Raw genomic sequence first — 19,810 nt, 5'->3', positions numbered from 1 at the left:
TTTTTGACTGTCTACAGACCCCCCCCCCCCGGTTGGATTGGACAAAATCCAAGGGAAGTAATAAGCTTTAAAGGGACATGATTTCTATTCCTGCCAAATGATACATAGAAATTTTATTTCAAAGAGGCGCAGTAGGGGGCATTGTTTCTGACGAACACATCTCTTGTTGGGTCACTAGGTCAAAGGTCAAGGTCACTGTGATCTCTAAACAAAAAATAATAATTTCTGACAAGCTTTCGCAGCCGAGCGTGGCACCTGTTATGCGGTGCTCTTGTTCTTTCATAGTAGTAAAGCTTTCAGTCAAAAGTAAAATGTGGTTGCATCGGTGACTTTTTGCCTACTTCACAGCATACATCTCAGAAAAACTCTTTTCAACATGTTTTATTTTCTATTGGCTAGTTGGCCCTTTCTTAATTGTTGTAAATGATAAGGAAATATTTTTCCAATGAAAAAATGTATGTTTATGGAATATCATCCCATATTTCCTGATTGATGGAGAGACTTAAAGTTAGTTGGTAGTAAAGTGGTTATAATTAACTTTATTGTAACTCAATGTATAAAAGTGCTATTATTGTACTTGTTTATCATGGGTAACATGCATAAAATGAAAAACTGACATTTACTGTTATGAATCTTTCTTTATTTCAGACATTGACGAAATCAAACCGGCAAATCAGAAGGACAGCCTGTTGCTACAGTTATCATATTAACCCCAGTCATACCGAAGAAGCTCAGAGATATAAATGCTGTTTAAGATGTGCTAGTCTCTACATACTCCCCGTCTGGTGTGAACATGTACAATTGAAGGTCTCTACATACTCCATGTCTGGTGTGAACATGTGCAATTGCAGGTCTTTGCATACCCCATGTCTGGTGTAAAGATGTACAATTGAAGGTCTCTACAAAATCCGTGTCTGGTGTGAACATGTACAATTGAAGGTCTCTACATACTCCGTGTCTGGTGTAAACATGTACAATTGAATGTCTCTACATACCCCATGTCTGGTGTGAACATTTACAATTGAAGGTCTCTACATACCCCATGTCTGGTGTGAACATGTACAATTGAAGTTCTCTACATACCCCATTTCTGGTGTGAACATGTACGATTGAAGGTCTCTACATACTCCATGTCTGGTGTGAACATGGACAATTGAAGGTCTCTACATACCCCATGTCTGGTGTGAACATGTACAATTGAGGATCTCTACATACCCCATGTCTGGTGTGAACATGTACAATTGAAGGTCTCTACATACTCCATGTCTGGTGTGAACATGTACAATTGAAGGTCTCTGCATACCCCATGTCTGGTGTGAACATGTACAATTGAAGGTCTCTACATTCTCCATGTCTGGTGTGAACATGTACAATGGAAGGTATCTACATACCCCGTGTCCGGTGTGAACATGTACAATTGAAGGTCTCATCTTGGAAATTGGGACAGGTGGAAATTTGATGCATTGATGCAGACAGAAGTCGCATAATGACAAATCACAACAAAAAGTAAAAATCCAGACAGTCTTGTGGCCAGCCATGTTTTTATGTGAACATCCAAGTTGTGTTGAAAGAAAACAATAGTTCATGTTTTATTGGAACTTTGACGCTGATAGTCATTTTATGTAAAAGGCTTTTATGAACTGTATTTAAATACTCAGTATAATAAGATTAAGATTACTTGATAAAAGCAATAATGAACAATATTATTTTAAGGGCAAAATTAGCAAGTCTATCCAATTACTTTGTCTGTATTATGAAATTTTATTTTGGAAATGTTAAGGAAAATATAATGTTACTAAATATATGTCTATTAATGTTGATTTTAACATTTGTCAAAGCTGTTTAAATGATGCTGGGAACTTTGACAATATTGAAAGAAAATGTATTCTTTTCATGTAATGAGACATGCTTCAGTTTTTTTTTTGGCTTAACATGTAATATAGAGGTGGTAGTAAGTTAAACACATTGTTTAGACAGGTGGAGAATTTTCGTGCTATGGCTTTGATACGCTTAAGTGTGCCCATTGGTGTCAGGTGTTTGTCAAGCATCTTGTTTATTATCTTAGTATTTCAAGACAATATTGATTAGTTTTAGACAAAATCATTTAATCTTCCTTAAATTGTCTATTCGGTTTTTACTACCAGTCATTTATTAATTTTCTTGAACATGATTTAAGAATGACTTTTTTGTTGCTTAAAATGCTTTATATGTTTTAAAACTGAGCATTTAAAAAACGAAAATATAGGACGTGGGAATAATGTCTAAAGTTATGATAATTATTTTTTTGTTTTTGTAAAGTTAATTATGCCTTATATGTTTGTGTATAGGCATTTAGACGACCAGATTAACCTGACCAAGAATTCTTGATTAATGTGTATATCGGTCACTTCATTTGTCATTTGTATATAGAGCGATTGCGAAATGATTGTATTGTTAATGAAAATCATGCGTTTATTGTTGCCATTTTGATTTTCGCTGTTGACATGTATTTGTACAAACAATTTTCATCCTGTACATCTTTTAGATGCCAGATAATAAAAACAAACATTGCTTGTGGAGATGCTCATTTAAAACTTTCTTAATGATACAGAACAACACATTCTGAAGAGGCAAATATCCTTTAGACAATAGGAACATCTTGTTACTAGTATATGTAATGCCTTTCACTAAATAAAGTCAAGCAACTATTGAAAGATTGGTTTAACTTTGTTTTGCATTATCTTAAGAAAAATTAATATATTCTACTTGGAAATCAGTCAATTGCAAATCAAGCGAGAGTGATTAAACACGCTAACACTTGTCAATAATTGAATTGTCTCTCTTTGTACGTAAGATATAGGGATGTTGTTGCTTGAAAAACAAAGTTGTATCCGTTGTTAGATAATGCTTTTGTTCATCTCTCAACATAACAAGTACATTCATTTGTTCATCTCTCAACATAACAAGTACATTCTTACAGTTATTAAAAATATGACACTCTTAATTCTCAGCCATCAGTTTGTATTGGGATGTTGTGGAATACTTACTAAACTAATATACGTCTGTTTAATGAATGAATAGCTATGGTACAATATGATACTCAGTGTTACAAAACATGTGTAATAAAAATATAATGTCATTTATTTGAAATCATAAAATTTAGTTGTCCATACAATGCTTACAGTTTTGCAATTGCGATGATAAAGGAAATGTTCTGCACAAAATGTCTTATTAAGACATGTGAAAATTGTAGCAATCATATTGTACTTGTATTTATATTATACATGATAATAATTGACTTGTGGCTGATGATAGCGGCTGTTTACTAGTTGTGTTACAGTTAGTTCCACTCGACCATTAGACCATATTTCCTTAAAAATGTGATTGTTTATATTGAACTTAATTGAATGCATGAAACATGATTGTTCTGTTGCTTAACAGCTGAAAATAGCTTGATGTTTGTAAAATTGTATGAAATGTTTCAAATAAATCATATTGATTACATAGAAAATTTGCGTTATTTTGAATGCATAACAAACAATTGTTACCATACAATCATATTAGTATTGAACTTAATTAATACTCTTGGATGCAATTTTTACAATAATGTGTTAATATTGTCATTGTCATCCATTCCAAATAAGCATTGTGCATTCGTAAATATAGGGTGTTTATAAACTTCTTAGATGCCTTTTTTAAATTGCTTGTGTACGTCATATTGATTAAAGGGGCCTTTTCACAGATTTTGGCATTTTTTTAACTTATTCATTAAATGCTTTATATTGATAAATGTAAACATTGAATCATAAAAGCTCCAGTAAAAAATCAAGAAAAAAAAATTAAAAAAGGAAAAGAACATTGCCCGGAGCAGGTTTCGAACCAGTGACCCCTGGAGTCCTGCCAGAGTCCTGAAGTAAAAACGGTTAAGCCTACTGAGCTATTCCGCCGAGTACACATGCATGACGTATTTTATACCTTATATAAGCAATCTTCGTAGTTTCACAGAATTTAACGACAAAAACAGAACTCTCCAAATTATTCAATCGTTTCGCGTTGCAACACTTTATAATTTGTAGGTTTTAAAATCGTCAAAAGAAGATGCATATAATGGCTATATTAGAGCATGGTTAATGTTCAGTATTACTGTTTCCTCACAAATATCATAACTAAAACGAAAACTTACGAATCTGAAACAACTTTTTTCAATTTTGTCAATTAACCAAAGCGTGAAAAAATCCCTTTAAAGACTCTTATGTATTGCATATTTGTTTGTGCCTATGTCTTACTTATCTCTTCATAGTCCTTAAATTACTGCAAATAGTATTTTAATAATGTTACGATATTTATCTAAACTATAACCAGGTTATCTGTTAATTTAAGTTTCATACATAATATTGTCTAGCTAATTAAATTGAAGTGTCTATATTCTCGCCAACATGCATTGTTGGTGTCTGGTTTAGACAAAGCACATTACACAACTCCTGTTGTTTTTCTCCATCATTAATAACCAATGTTTATTCTGTAGAGGTTGCATTATACTAAATATTTCAGTTGTGCAATGCTTTGCTCTCTTAATAAATCAGCACTATTTATTGATTTTTTATATGGGCACTTCCCATGACTTTATTCGTGAATATTTCTTTGAATGTGCGGTAGGGAAAACATTGTTTGCTTGAAGGTTTAGAAACTTAATGTTGACATCTTGAAAGATGGCAGAAAACATTTAACTGCAAAGTAGCTGTGAAAAGATGTATGTTAAACATATAATAAACAATGTAAGACAGAACTCCACGCAAGATATGTCATGCATTCGATATGCATGAACTATCTTTTTTAATTAATTTGGATCGGAATTATCTTTTAGAAATGGTATGGTTATGAGGGTCTCTATGTGCAAAATGTTGCATTTATTTTGTGTTCAAGTTATTGCTTAAACATTGATTTTGTTATGGAAATAATATAGTTTATGTGCCTTTAAGAGATATACATGTTTATGTTAGTGATGTGTTTTTGCTGATCCAAGTCTGTTCCTGCACACTATTTAAAGTAGATAACTACAAGTTTTCTCATTTAAATGGGAATAGTATTGTACTGTGGAAAAGTGTTGCGAGTTCAAATAAAAATACTATGAACCGTTGTATTAGTACTATATTGGCTCCCCTATTGAAACTAGGGGACACATATTGATTTGGCCTATCCGTCCATTAGTTTGCCGTCATACTTTGGTCGACATTGGTTTACAGTCAATATCTTAAGAACTATTCCGTTAAGAGCTTTCAAATGTCACATTGTGATTGGCGTTCGCGGAGATTTAATATCGTTTGATTTTGGATTTCTCCGGTAAAGTGTCAATGTCACAGGGGTCTCTAATGTGAAAATGGTAACAATGACTGGATTAAGACTTGAGCAAACCATCGTCTTTGCATTCAATATAAACTTGACGTAACGTTAAGGAAATCGCTTTAAGGAAAGACACCACTAAGACGTTTGCACACTTTTCATCAAGGTGACAGAGACGTTATTGAGACGTCTAATACATAATAATTTTACTAAATCATGCTGGTAAATCCTAAAATTTGATAACTTATGTGATGAAATTTGATGCTGACGAAGTCATGTCGCCAGAATAGCTGCATGCTATTGGTCAAAGCAAAATTTGCAAATGCAGACTACTCTCTGTTGATAACACAGTATTGTTTTCAATGTATCAAATAACACACATTTTAGGGAAAGATATTTAGGAAAACCTATCGGTAAATGCCATTTGTCTTGTATTGTGAGACAGAACTACCTAATAGTAGAGTGCCTATGATACATGTAGAAGGAAAATCGTTTAATTATCTAACCACACATGTGTGACGTATGCAAGTCAAAATAGTCTAAGGACATTTGCTAGTTTGCTATAAACAACACAAGGTGAATTTACTTTTCTACCGGAAAGTATTGTGCTTAGATATTCTATTTATAAGACGCAATGAGATTTGTACACGGGTCATGCAAAAATTGATCTTATGCAATATGATCCCAACGTAGCTTCAGCCAGGCCTGCGCAATCGCACAGTCTTGTAAGAATATGAATACTGAATAAACTACTCTGGAGTTATATCCAAACCTTGCGTGCCTTTTTTTAAAGCGGAAAGCGTAGCCATTGATGGGAAAGTGCGCAGGCTTGGCTTGAGCTACTCTGGCCGCATATGCCATAAGACCGATTTTCGCATGACGCGGATGATACAGTGTTATTTGAATATGTGGAAAAAACTGCGTCTCAAAGCCAAACAACTTATTTGGCACAGTAAATGTAAGTATAAATAAGAAACATATTTTAACTTTGCCAATTAGAATATATCTGGTGGTTACAAAGTAGAAATCGGTCTTTTTTGCGCTTTAAACCTTAAAAATAATCGCGTTTGTCGGAATGGACGTATACGTCTTGAAATCCTACTTTTGGTTTTAAAAGCGGTACCGTTTAAAAGTAATGAATTACTTACTAACTAGGCTATATATTTAATTGTATCTATGTCAATTAGAATATATCCGATGATTACAAGGTATAAATCCATATTTTGTTGCGTTTTAAAACTTAAAAGTAATCGCGTTTGTCGAAATGGACGTATGCGTCTGGAAATCCTACTTTCGGTTTGTTTTTAAAGAGGAACCGTTTGAAAAATAATAAATTACTTGCTAACTAGGCTATATATTTAATTTTATCTATGCCAATTACAATATATCTGGTGGTTACAAGGTAGAAATCCGTCTTTTTGCGTTTAAAAACTTAAAAATAATCGCGTTTGTCGAAATGGACGTATACGTGTAGAAATCCTACTTTCGGTTTTAAAAGTGGTACCGTTTGAAAAATTATAAATAACTTGCTAACTAGGCTTTAGATTTAATGACAATTTTGCACATTTTCAAATTGCATCTATATGTATTGCTTGACAAGTATTTCATTTATGGTCAGAGGCAAAGTGTTTGGCTTTAATCAACAATCAACAAACCATATGTTTTTATCACGAAGAAATACATAATAAACCATGCGAGGACACATGATGTGTTCTCACGAAGTAAAATAATAAAACATTTCATAAACTTTTGTTTTATCTTTAAAAACATGGAACGTCTATTTTCTACCTTTATTTATATGTCAGGATTATTATTTTTTAATTTCTCGTGTGGTTTTGTGTTGTTGTTTTTTTGTTTCTTTGTTTTTTGAGGGGGGGGGGAGCAGTAGGAAACCCCACCTGTGTGGTATGGTAACAACCAACCAAACTCACATGCTGCCAAAAACGGGAATTGAACTGAGTGTGTGAATCAGAGTTTATTGACGGGTCCTACTGGCCTCTTCACGAGGTCTTTATAGTCCGACCTGCCCCTGTGGGGAGAAAGTTTAATTTTGAGCCAAAGTAGGCCACATTTAACCCGGCTTTCCGGGTATTCGCCAAAGATTTCATTTAGATCCAAAAAGACCAGTGCACGGTGGCCAATGAGACCTTAATGTGCACTGGTAGATAGACAATCTCAAGACAAATTCATGTCTGAACGCAGCACCGCCAAGGGACTGCAGCACACAGCTCCGCCTTTATGGCCCACTTGTCGTCACCGGCCGTCGTCTTCATCCCCGAGACAGTTTTACCAGTGCGTTGAGCGTACTGAGTACCGCCGTCCCGGGGTCCCTATATAAGGCCACCCCTCGATGTTCTAGTAGCTACTCTGAGCGTAAAAGTAGCCCCAGGTCCGCCCTGTCTTTCCTCCACACTGGTGATCTTGCTGTCCCACTATCCCCGTCCCTCTACAGACGGGACCTCTGGCAGGTCCGGGTCAGCGAGCTCTCGACATTAAAAAGCAGGTGACAAGTCCGCTGCATCTTGGAGAAGACAGCAATCCGAGCAGTGTGGAAGACGTCCGGCTCGAGGGTGACGGACTCAGCTGGATAAGCAGAGTCACCCGCACAAGTGAGTAGATCTTCTGCGGACGACTCTCGCCTCGGTCGCGACGCGCACGCTCTAGCTGCTAACCGAGTTTGACCGTTCCTACGGCGGTGACTGAATTTTAAATCATTTTTCTTTGTGTGTCTGCAGTGTTTTGTACTGAATCAATGGCTTGTGTCTTGTGTCTGGCGGGTTTGAAAATAACCAATTGCCATTACTTAAAGGAACGTGTGCTATAGTAAGGTGTGTCTACTGTCTGTACAGCTGAGTTGTATGTATATTGGTGATAGATACGGTTATCGCATTTGTTTTGTTGAATATACATGTAGTGATGTTTGCAATTTGCTAAACGTGGCTTTGAAACACACGACAGAAAAAATGACGGTTTATGTGCCGAAAAATTTTGCCCTAGAATTCTCTGTTATGGCAATACTGTTGACAACAGTGATGTCATTTTCGACGTCTCTTGGGTGGAATGCCAAGGAATCAAACAGGCTGCAGGTCAAGGTCGCTTTGTTGTAGTGGGCACTGATGCAGTTCTCTGTTTCGGAACAGCTTGATGCGCAGAGAAGATTTGACAGGACCTTCGCGGAAACGTCGATTGCAGTGCCAATGTGAACATATCCTTGGAAAACCGAATAACGTGTGCCTGAAGACGAGAACATGTCAAAACGCGAACGAGCATTTGTAATAGGATTTGTTTCTACATGTATGGATATGTTTTGACTGCGGCATCGTCGCTATCTACTGTCTTCTAGGCACTGGTCAGTTAATACATGTATCCTCAAATATAAATTCACGTGTTTTTTTTCACGTAATGTGCCTGTTCCAACGCCGACCAGTTGCATATACATTCTGTATTTTTCAATATGAAACCGAGAAATAATAGTTTTATAAATATCTTAAAAATTTACTTTTTTCGCAACCTACCATTGGCTGCAGAGTACGGAACACCTTCCACGTCAACCTCGCACAGAGTGAGTACATCGTTAGGAGTGCTACGCGTAATCCGTACCCACTGTCCATACACCGGTGTAGCTAGCTCAAACGTGTATGAAACGCCGACCTCTCCAGGGTGAAACCCATTCACGAGATTGAAAGCCGGCCTCCGATAACCTGACGTAAAGCTTGACGTCTCTAAGGTCACGGGTTCGATCCCCACTGTGGAAGCGAAACGGACTCGAGAGCGTTATTACTTTGATATCAACTCGTCCAATACACAGCTAATATTCAAACTATGGATATGACCGATACACTGCCCTTTGATGCTTTAATATGAGTATATTGTCCATATATGGACAATGTTTGATTCAATGCATTTTATTTAGTATTATTTTGATATTTTATTGACACGCGCAACGATGGACAAGTCCTGAGTATAGGAATTATCACTCTATATGCAGATGCTTACTCGTGACAGAAATTACTGTAACCATCCGCTTTTCTTTTATTTTAGACAAGTGACGAAAGTCCTACACGACGCATATAAGAGCCGCGTTCTGAGAAAACTGGGTTTAATGCATGTGCGTCAAGTGTCGTTCCAAATTAGCCTGTGCAGTTCGCACAGGCTAATAAGGGACGACACTTTCCGCCTAAATTGGATTTTTGCTAAGAAAAGACTTCATTTAAACGAAAAATGACATAAAAGCGGAAAGTGTCGTCACTGATTAGCTGTGCGGACTGCACAGGCTAATCTGGGACGACAGTTAACGCACATGTTTTATGCCCGCTTTTCTCAGAACGCGACTCATATGGTTAGGGTTCTTGTTAATTTTCTATTATTAGACATGTCTTAATTCCATACGCCGAAGAGAGTTGTGTAAATATGCATTAACAATCACGGCATTTTTTGACCAAACATATTGACTTACAACAAATAAAAAGGTTTTGATACGAAACATTTTATTTTGACAATCTTTTCATATAAACGATTGAACGGTTTTACATTTTACAATATATTTTCATAACGATTTTCCACACAAGAAATGACAACGCACGACAAACCCATTAATTATGAGTTTCACGAAATTAAAGGTTCACACTTACGTCCTACATTCCTGTTGTAAATCTTGACGCTTCGGATGAGGAATATCTGCTCGAGATTCACCCATCATGAGACGTTGTGAGACGTTTCGAATTACGGCAAACTTATGCAATATATAAACGCAAAATCGGTCTTGAAGATGAATATCCAGTTTGGTACGATCAGGGACTTCTTCGATTACATTCCTAAGGTCGAGTCTAAATTACGAAAAATAAACGGACAGGAAAAAGCATTTCAAGTTTTAAGCGGTGCCTTTTTTCCTCACTCAGATTTTGAAAACGACACGTGGACGGGATATTTTACAACGCGGAATTGGCTGAAGCGATTCACGCGCGAAATTGAGCTGCTAATCCGCGCAGCCGACGTGTTCAGCGTTTCAGCCTTTCACCAATGCAGGAAACCCAAAACAGTCTTCGCTGAATTGTCCAAATCCTACAAAGGTAACATGGGTAGGCTGCGGAACGCCAGGCGGGACGTTGGTATGTTTCAGCATCACGACGGGATCACCGGTACGTCACTTCCGTTTGTTGTCTCAGGCGACGAGGAGCGGCTTACCAACGCGTTCCGAAAGGCGCGGGAAGCGTTGGCCTTCGAGCTCAGTCTCTTGCTCGAGAAGGGATCTGTACGCTCAACGACGGCACTGAAACACAGCTTCGACAAGAAGAGTCCAAGATCACTGCTCTTGTTGAACGAACTGAAATTTCAGGTTGAAAAATTGAAAATCGTAGTTGCGAATCCGGTTGAGCATGCGCGCGAGGACGTTGTAAGTGTATGCATTGCTCAGGGTCATGAAGTGGTAACGGATGAAGAAAGAAACATAAAGCAGTACCAAGCGTCCGAACCCATCCATCCCACACATAATGGACTGAGTATTGTGTCGTTTTCTGTGAAACTGTTACCGTATGAGGTCCGGACATTTACAATCTCAAAGTCTGCAACAGGCCAGAACGACGCCATCGAGTCAAGCGTTTTATTTTTTTACGAAAACAGCAAAAGCTCCATGAAATACATATTAATCGAAAACGATTTCATTTAAGTACAGTTTGACGTTAGGTTGGGCAATCTAGAGAGCATTAACGATAAGAAGACTGGAACATATACGGTGGTTATTTAAATACATCCCGGGAAAGAGCGGCGCCTACTTGTTCGAGCCCAAGGATCAAGCCCAGAGATCAAAGTTCTATACGATACAACGCCAAAGATCTAGGTCATCAGTGGAAAGGAATTCAGCTTGACCTACAAATCCGGATTTTCAAAGAAATTCACCATGTACAACGTCAAGGCGACTTCGGTGTTCATCACGAACGAAATCGACTTGAACATCGAGCCGTCGCTGGTGAATACCGAAATCATAATGCGCCTTCAGACGGACGTAGATAACGGAGACATCTTCACCGACCAGAACGGATTCATGTTGATGGGCAGGCGAAATAACTGACAGCGTCCAATAGAGACCAACTACTATCCCCTGACAACGATGGCGATTCTAGAGGACAAGGGCAAGAGGGTAACTCTGCATTCCAGTCAGCCACATGGAGTTGCCGCCCTTGACGATGGCTAGTGATGCTCGACCGGAATGGGCTGGGGCAGGGGGTCACCGAGCGCGTGCTCACAAGGACCGAGTTCGCCATACAGGTATTTATATTCGGGTCGTGTTTCAGAAACATGTTGGTTTCTCATTGTTTTCTCATTTGTTTTACCATGTTTGAAATTTACATTACATGTCATTTTTGCATGCACAAAACACTGGTATTATAACATCTTATAAAAATGATATCTGATCCCAAAGTTTTGAAATTGTCGGTTTGCTTAAACAGACCACACGTTAACATATTGTTTGACGTAGGGCTCACTACTTATCAATTAAATTTTAACTTCTGTTTTACTAAATGCTATTGGATCATAAATCTTTTATAGTGTTCATAATAGCACATTATTTTAATCGGATAATGAATACAAATGTATATAAATAATCATTATGTTTTCCCGATAAATACATATAATAACATTGAACATATATATCGTTTTAAAACATGTACACTGTATGTAAATTTCTGGGTATTCCGTGCATAGGCCACATTTTTATTTCCTATTTTTCAATCTTTCTGGAATACCTTCGGGGGCCTGTATTCACATTTCAATTTTAAGACACACGAACAAGCTACATTCTTGAAAGTGTTTTGTTATGTTAAGTGTATTAATATTTATATTAAATATCATGTAATTCCCATAATAACGACCCACAGTTTAACTGTCTTATATGTATAGAGACCCCAACAGTGCAATGCACATGTCATGTTAATAACCAACTGCGCAAATCTGTTTGTAAATACAATATGAGTCTCGCTCTGGGAATACGGGGACACATGCCCAAGTTTTCCCAGAGCGACTTTACATGCAGTAGCGTTTTATTTCGCTGCATTCGTCCGTTTATTAAATCACGTACGTGTTTTACAGGTGGAGTACAAGGAGGTTACGGGTCCCGTCGTAGAGCCGTGTTTTACACACGTCCCGCTGAATAGCCTGGTCGTCAACGAGCATCTTCTAAACAAGTTGCTTGCCTTCTCCATAGAACAACGAGCCGAAGAATTCACCCGGAAGTTACAGCTACTTGAATTGAAATCTTTCCCATGTGATCTCACGGTTGCGGGACTTATGCATTAGTTTCGAACGATCTCGGATCACGTCGTGCGAGCCTCGTTCTTCACCGGAAGTCGCCGTATTGCACATTTCCAGCGGGAAAGGTGTTATGTTCGATCTCGAATTATAAAGTATTACTCTTGGATGTTATACGTGCCTTAGGTGTGAATCAGACAGTTTTAACGTGACTGAGACGTCGCTTTCGCACTTACATCACGTAAAGTCGTTGACGTTTAATGGAGATATATCTCCCAATTATGGGGAGCTCAGAAGTATTTTGATAAAATAAAAAATGGTAGTGTTTATATTACATTGCGCCTCGTACTGGGAAAAATGGGCTAAATGCATATGCGTTAGGTGTCGTCCCAGATTAGCACGTGCAGTCCGCCCCGGATAATCAGGGATGACACTTTCCGCTGTGATGGTAATTTTCGTTTAAAAGAAGTATCTTCTTAGCGAAAATCCAGTTAAGGCACTGTCTAATCTGGGACGAGACTTTACGGACATGAAATCAGGTCCAGTTTTCCCAAAACGAGGCTTTCTTATTGACCAGTTCATTGCTTGCATTTGTAAAACTATTATGTATTGTTATTTTGTTGAAATTCCATTTTGAAATGATGTGATTGTGATTGTAAAAATCCGCGCAATTATACATTGCATTCATAAAACATATTTATTTTGTAAATTGTGTTTACTATATTGTATACATAAAATAATTGCCGGAAAATACACATTTACAATAAATATTTTGTTTAAATCCTGCTGTTTGTGGTCCGCACTCCGAAGAGGTACTGTTCAAAGCAGGGGCGTAGATAACCTCCCAACATTGGGGGGGGGGGGGGCGGTCCAATTTCTGTACTGGGAACATAAAGAGGTTCGTTTGAGAGGGTTGTCCTCTCCCGTGGTTCAGAAAAAAAATTAATTACAATTAATATGGTGCGTTTTGGGGGAACTTTCATGTTGATATAAATGTTATTTTCTTTCCAAAAACTCTAATTACAACATAAAATTCATCAATCAGAGTTTACTGATGTACTTAGAGAACAAAAATATTTTCAAACTAATTACTGTTTTTCATGCGCATATTTACTCAAAATTGTTTAAAGTGGCAGTTACCTTTGAATTAAAGCGATCAATTAAAATTAAAAGAATCGCCTGTCCCTAATCAAAACACCGACAGTGCAATCACGGAAAAGAACAATGAAACAATTAACGCAATGACATTTACCCCGGCCCCTAGTTTATGACACCTAACAAGGGATATTGACACATCACTATTGGCAACCTCAGAGCAGACGGAGAGGGGACACATGGCTTCTGCACTGACGGCGCGTGATTACAAAAATACTGGTTTTGGGGCGGCAATTTTTGGGGGATTTTACGTTTATTTATATAACGATGACTAGCTGAAATATTGGGGGGGCGGCCGCCCCCCCTGCCCCCCCCCATTATCTACGCCCCTGCAAAGCTGCTATTATTAATATAAATCACGCGCCTATTTGCTTCGTTCAGCTGTCAATGAACGGCTGAAGTAAAGAAAGAGGATGAATCGCATCAAAATATCTGACAGGACGTCTAAAACACTGTGGCTAATGCATAATACAATTTAGCAAATACATTATTCTATTAATGCTTTTGTTATCTTTTATTGTGTTAAATAATCACCATAAAATGCATGAACATGTAAACATATTTTCAAATAAATATTTGACGTTACATGGACGAAAAATATTTGACAAGCACTGTAATATATTAACATATACATATATATACATCAACATAGTTAAAATGTATTTTAACATAAATTTACAATTTGAGCAATCAATTGTAGAAACAATTAAACACACCATGAAAAATGTATACATGTATAACAATACATCATTATATAAGCAACGTTCTGTGAAAACAGGGCTTAGTGCATGTACGCTAAGTGTCGTCCCATATTAGCCTGTGCAGTCTGCATAGACTAATCAGGGACGAAACTTTCAAAATAAACTGGATTTGCATTAAGAAGAAACTTCATTCAAACAAACAATTCCATAACAGCGCAAAGTCCCATCCCTGATTAGTCTGTGCAGACCGTACAGAATACGGTTATCTGGACGACACTTTAAGCACATGCACCAATCCCGATATTCCTAGAGTGAGACTCATATAACAAATGTCAAATAAGTTAACAACATTCCGTTAAATAAATGCGCACAAATCAAGAGAAAGGTTGGCATGAACAGCATGTCAAATACGTATTTTACAAGTTACCGATACAGCGCTGTGTTACAACGTCTGCATATTGAATATTGCAGTACTCGTATCCTTATAGCCATGAAATAAAGTGCAAAAAATATTATTAACCATCGTAGGGAATATACACAGCGCGATATCTTTATTTTCGAAACAGTACGCGTCCAAAAAGCCGATATTGCAAATCTAATGATGACATTGTATAAAGATTGTTTTTTTGTAATTTCCACAAGCCCTTTTATATCAGGTACATACAGATCACATTTAAGCGGCTAAACTGCAAAATTACGTCGTAACTCAAAATTTCCTACGAGATCTTTGATACAACAGAAGGTCTCAGCTCAAACAAGACTCGACTTGACTGCGTCGGTGGTAACGATATCTCTGTGAATAAACCGCGTGACGTCACTAACGTTTCCGTCTGACGCAGATTTTAAGTTCAGCCTCGCTTTTAGGTGACATAACTACAATTTTGCTTGTAACGTCACCAAGAAAACGGACGCTGCTGCTGCAGGAATGATTTTCACCGGAAGCAACATCGATGCGTCCGCTTATGTCTCCTTGTCTGAAATTGATAATACCGGTCAAGCCATTTTTGTATTATACCACTACATTGATATATGCCTGATAAATTTCTTTAATATCACGTCATGTTTGGAGGTAGGTCGTATTACTCGGAATCAACTATAAATTCATAATTTTTGGTAAAACAATTATCAGATTCAACTAAACAAATACTTGGATTCCGAGATGTTATATATTTAAGACACAAAAAGCAACACGACAACTAAAAACACGCTTTAAAAATTAATAATCGCAAGTGCGCATGACGTAATTATTAAAACGTCAGACTTTAAACATCATATTTAATCAAGCTAAAAATGTAGCGTCATAGCGATTATAGTATATTATTTCTTTTAAAATATTGACGTAGATGTATGATAAACAGAAAAACAGGTTACTGCCCTATCGTTGTGTAACATAAGAAACTCACCGTTGTTTATTCTAAGCCTCAGCTGATACACAACGATATGACAGTAACCTGTTAGTCTCTATAAGTTTAGTGACATCAGTTCACTCCAGTAAAATGCGTAGAATGCAATAACGTTTCGCCATAATTAATTGGCGCTAACAATTAAAAACAGAAGCAATGTTTCTCATTACGTGATAACATATTATTTAAATTATAAAGCGTGTACATCCAGAGACTCAGTAACAAGTAAGAACCAACTATTGGGAACAAAACATTTTCAAAAAACATACTTACTCGTGAGTGAATGTTTTCAGCCGACCACAGCATACGATTACCGTAAACAACGTTTTGATAATCTGACGACATAACAACTTTTTGCACTGGACTATGCGTAAGTAATATAACAAAATCACCGGTAGTACGTAATTGCGTTCTGCAGATCTCATCTGACCATTGAGGCACTGTGTAAAAGTATGCACATAAACTTACTATTCACAGCATCGAGCGATGTGAAGATGTTGTATCTGTATCTCAAAGTACTGTACAGAGTACAGGATGTATAAACAGTATTTACAGGTACAATATCATAGGAGAGTGATGAGAAAACGTTTGTTTCAACCTAGAAGTACTGTATAGTAGAGGATGCATATGAAATTACCATTCATGACGTAGTAATGTGATCATTTTTGTTTGACCCTAGAAGTAGTGTGTAGAGAAGTTGATACTAGTAAACTTACCATTAACGACGTAGTGGTGTAAACACTTTTGTCTGGCCTTCGAAGTAGTATGTAGAGTAGAAAATGCACGTACACTTACCATTCACGATGATGCACATAAACTCAAGCTCTGCGTCCCGATCTTCGACGTTGGAGACGGTAAGATTTGACGCCAAGACGCCGTCATGACTACAAAAGATGTCAGTACAAACTAAAGTTCTTCATACAATTTTGAGAACATTGTGAATCTGATCTTTTATACTGAGTGCTATTAGAGGGATGGTTAATATGCCCGTAATCTGTCAATACGTTAAACAAGCAAATTGACAACGATATTGGCCGTTATAACTCATTTTGAATCAATTCCATTTTAATAAATTTTTAGTGACAGCGTAAAAGCCACTTTAAATCAAGTGTTCGTTGCCAAATAAAGTTTATTTACTATTTCAATTACAAGTTTTGTAAAACTGCCTAACTTGAATCAGAGGTAGAGGACGGATGGCCGTCACAATCATTTTACCGCCGAATCCTAAACGGCTAACCGATATCTTTCTGGCTGTGATTCCAGTTAGCGTTCCCCTACCAACTAGACCAGCAGTCCCGTCTATTCAATACCAATTTAGCCAGCCGTCCCGTCTACTTAATACCAATTTAGCTAGCCGTCCCGTCTACTTAATACCAATTTAGCCAGCCGTCCCATCTACTTACTACCAATTTAGCCAGCCGTCCCGTCTTCTTAATACCAATTTAGCCAGCCGTCCAGTCTACTTACTACCAATTTAGCCAGCCGTCCTGTCTACTTAATACCAAGTATACCTGGCGTCTCTTCTACTTAATTCCATCTAGGCCAACCGTCCAGTCTAATAACTACCAAATAAGCCAGCCGTCCCGTCTACTTACTACCAACTAAGTAAACCGTCCCGTCTTATTACTACTAACTAAGCCAGTCGTCATATCTACTTACTACCACGTAAGCCAGTGGTTGCGTTTACTTACTTCCAAATACTAGTAAGCAAGCCGTCCTGTCTACTTTTGCCAACTAAGCAAACCGTCCCTTCTACTTCCTATCAACTAAGCAAGTGTAATAACTAAGGTATGTCCAATGATCTCCTTCCAACTAATCCAGCCGCCCCGTCTACTTACTAAGTTTTTTTCTGGACGAATTTAAGTAAATATTGCATTAAATAAAGAGCGTCACATGCTTTTGTTCGGAAGAAACAATCATCCAATGTTATCCAAAACATAGTTTTCAAATCTTAAAATTCGTTATGTACGCGAAATCAATTAAAAAACCCTCGCTATGGGAAAATCGTGCTTAATTCATGTTGGTAAAGTGTCGTCCCAGATTATCTTATGCAGTCCGCACACCCTAATCAGGGACGACACGTTCCGCTTAAACTGGATTTTCGCTAAGATGAGACTTCCTTAAACGAAACAATACAATGAGAGCGGAAAGTGTAGTGCCTGATTAGCCTGTGCAAACAGTAAGGCTAATTTAGGACGACAATTTACGCACATGCATTCGACCCAGTTATCGTTATCATAAGCTGTTAATTAAATTAAAGAACCTTGCTCTGAGATAACCGAGTGTAATGCATGAGCGGTAAGTATAGTCACTGATTATCATGTTCAGTCGCAGTTCAGGTACTTGTATGTACTGAAAGTATATATTATTTGACTTAAATATAGGATCTGGCACGAGTTGTCATATCAAACCATATTTTATTAAACGAGTTCAGGAATTGTGCTAGTAAGCGAGCCTTTAGCCTGTCAGATCTTTTTTATCACATGCTTTTAAATGAGCAAATTAAATAAATTTTACGCAAACATAATGATAAATACCGAATGTTGTCATTTGACGTTGCAACGTCATTTCAGCAAACTAACAAAATGCGATTGGTCAATAAACGAAAACTAAGCCAATGAAAAAGCTTAAAAATGTTGTATTACGCATGTGTAATAAACAAAATGTAATGGTTGTATTACATGGAAAACAGGGTATAGCATGTGATAATGTACTGTATGATATATCGTATGTACTGAAATTATATATTATATGATTAACGTGACATGAATCTTAATCACGATTTGTTTGTTTTGTTACACTGACGATGTACATTGTGCAAGTTGTAATAAAACACATGTTCTGTTCTTAAGCCCTAAACTGGATTTTCGCTAAGAAGAGACTTCCTTTAAACGCAATATACCATAAAAGCAGTAAGTGTCGTCCCTGATAAGCCTGTGGGGACAGTGTACGACACTATACGAGCATGCATTAAGTTCCGTTTTCCCAGAGCGAGGCTCTTTAAAGTATTCACCTCTCTGGTTGGAGGTACAAGGTCGTCCATCTGTCAGCATTACCCATGGCAGAAAAATACAAGCTGTCACTAACTTGGCCTCCATATTTGGTTTGTAATCTAAATAAACAAAACAAACAAACACGTCATAAAATGCTTTTGATACTATTCCACATTTAAGTCTCATAAGTCCCATCTATTTTCAGACAAGCCTAAACACGAATAATTCTTTGATACATTGACAAAATTGAAAAAAAAGTTTCATATTTGCAATGTTTTGATGTAGTCATGTTTTTTGCAAGGAAACAGTAATACTGAACGTGAAAAAGATATCATGCGAATCTAACAGTATATTCTATGTTTATAGATGTCTATCGCAACCGTTGTATATTTTTAGTGTTAACATTTATATTTGTTTATGCAACATCAACATACTAAAACAATATCCCGGAAAGAGAACAATAATGCATTTGAATATCAACCGTACTATCGTTTTGACAACTGACGACAGAAATGATTCGATGTACGATGTGAATCTAAATTTAGTTTAAGTGCAGATTCGTTCATACGACACAAAGACACAATTTTGTTTCACGGATCATTTCGGCTTAGATAACTGGGACAGTCATGTAAAATATCGAAATTAATATATACTTTGTATAAACAACTGGTAGCAAGATGAGCTGTAGATAATTAGTCAGTTACCACATTTTAACTCTTTTGACCTGCTAATTCTTTACAGCTCAATTCAACAATGAAACATGCGCATAATATCACTTTAACCCTGCTCTAAATATCCAATATATGCATATTATGCCTTAAAAAAAACTGGAAATTATAAAGCGTTACAAACGCAAAACGATTGAATTATTTGGAAAGTTCTGTTGTTATCGTTATATTTTGTGACATTACGAGGATTGTGGACTATCAATTTGAAGCATCAAATGACAAACTTCAAAACATGAAAAATCTGTGAACAAGTCCCTTTAACTTCA

The 19,810-nt window shown here is 37.1% G+C and overlaps 1 protein-coding gene across 7 annotated transcripts in view; it reads left to right on the top strand.

The window, feature by feature from the left end:
• The window catches only part of LOC127864687 (uncharacterized), a 192,174-nt gene that overhangs the window by 34,258 nt on the left and 138,106 nt on the right, over positions 1–19,810 (top strand). Inside the window, exons 2-4 of one of the 7 annotated variants that reach the window (XR_008042205.1) lie at positions 649–763; positions 808–983; positions 1,160–1,291. The exons of 1 other annotated variant lie outside the window; for it this stretch is intronic. The gene's annotated coding sequence lies outside the window, so the exon portion shown is untranslated. Of the gene's footprint in view, positions 1–648; positions 984–1,115; positions 1,336–19,810 lie in introns of all 7 variants that reach the window. 5 more of the 7 variants (XR_008042208.1, XR_008042209.1, XR_008042207.1 and 2 more) reach the window with 5 other exon arrangements.

Source organism: Dreissena polymorpha, chromosome 1 (assembly GCF_020536995.1).
Source record: "Dreissena polymorpha isolate Duluth1 chromosome 1, UMN_Dpol_1.0, whole genome shotgun sequence".
Classification (NCBI taxonomy): domain Eukaryota; kingdom Metazoa; phylum Mollusca; class Bivalvia; order Myida; family Dreissenidae; genus Dreissena; species Dreissena polymorpha.
The sequence above is the reverse complement of the archived record's forward strand: the minus strand, read 5'-3'. Positions and strand labels throughout refer to the sequence as shown.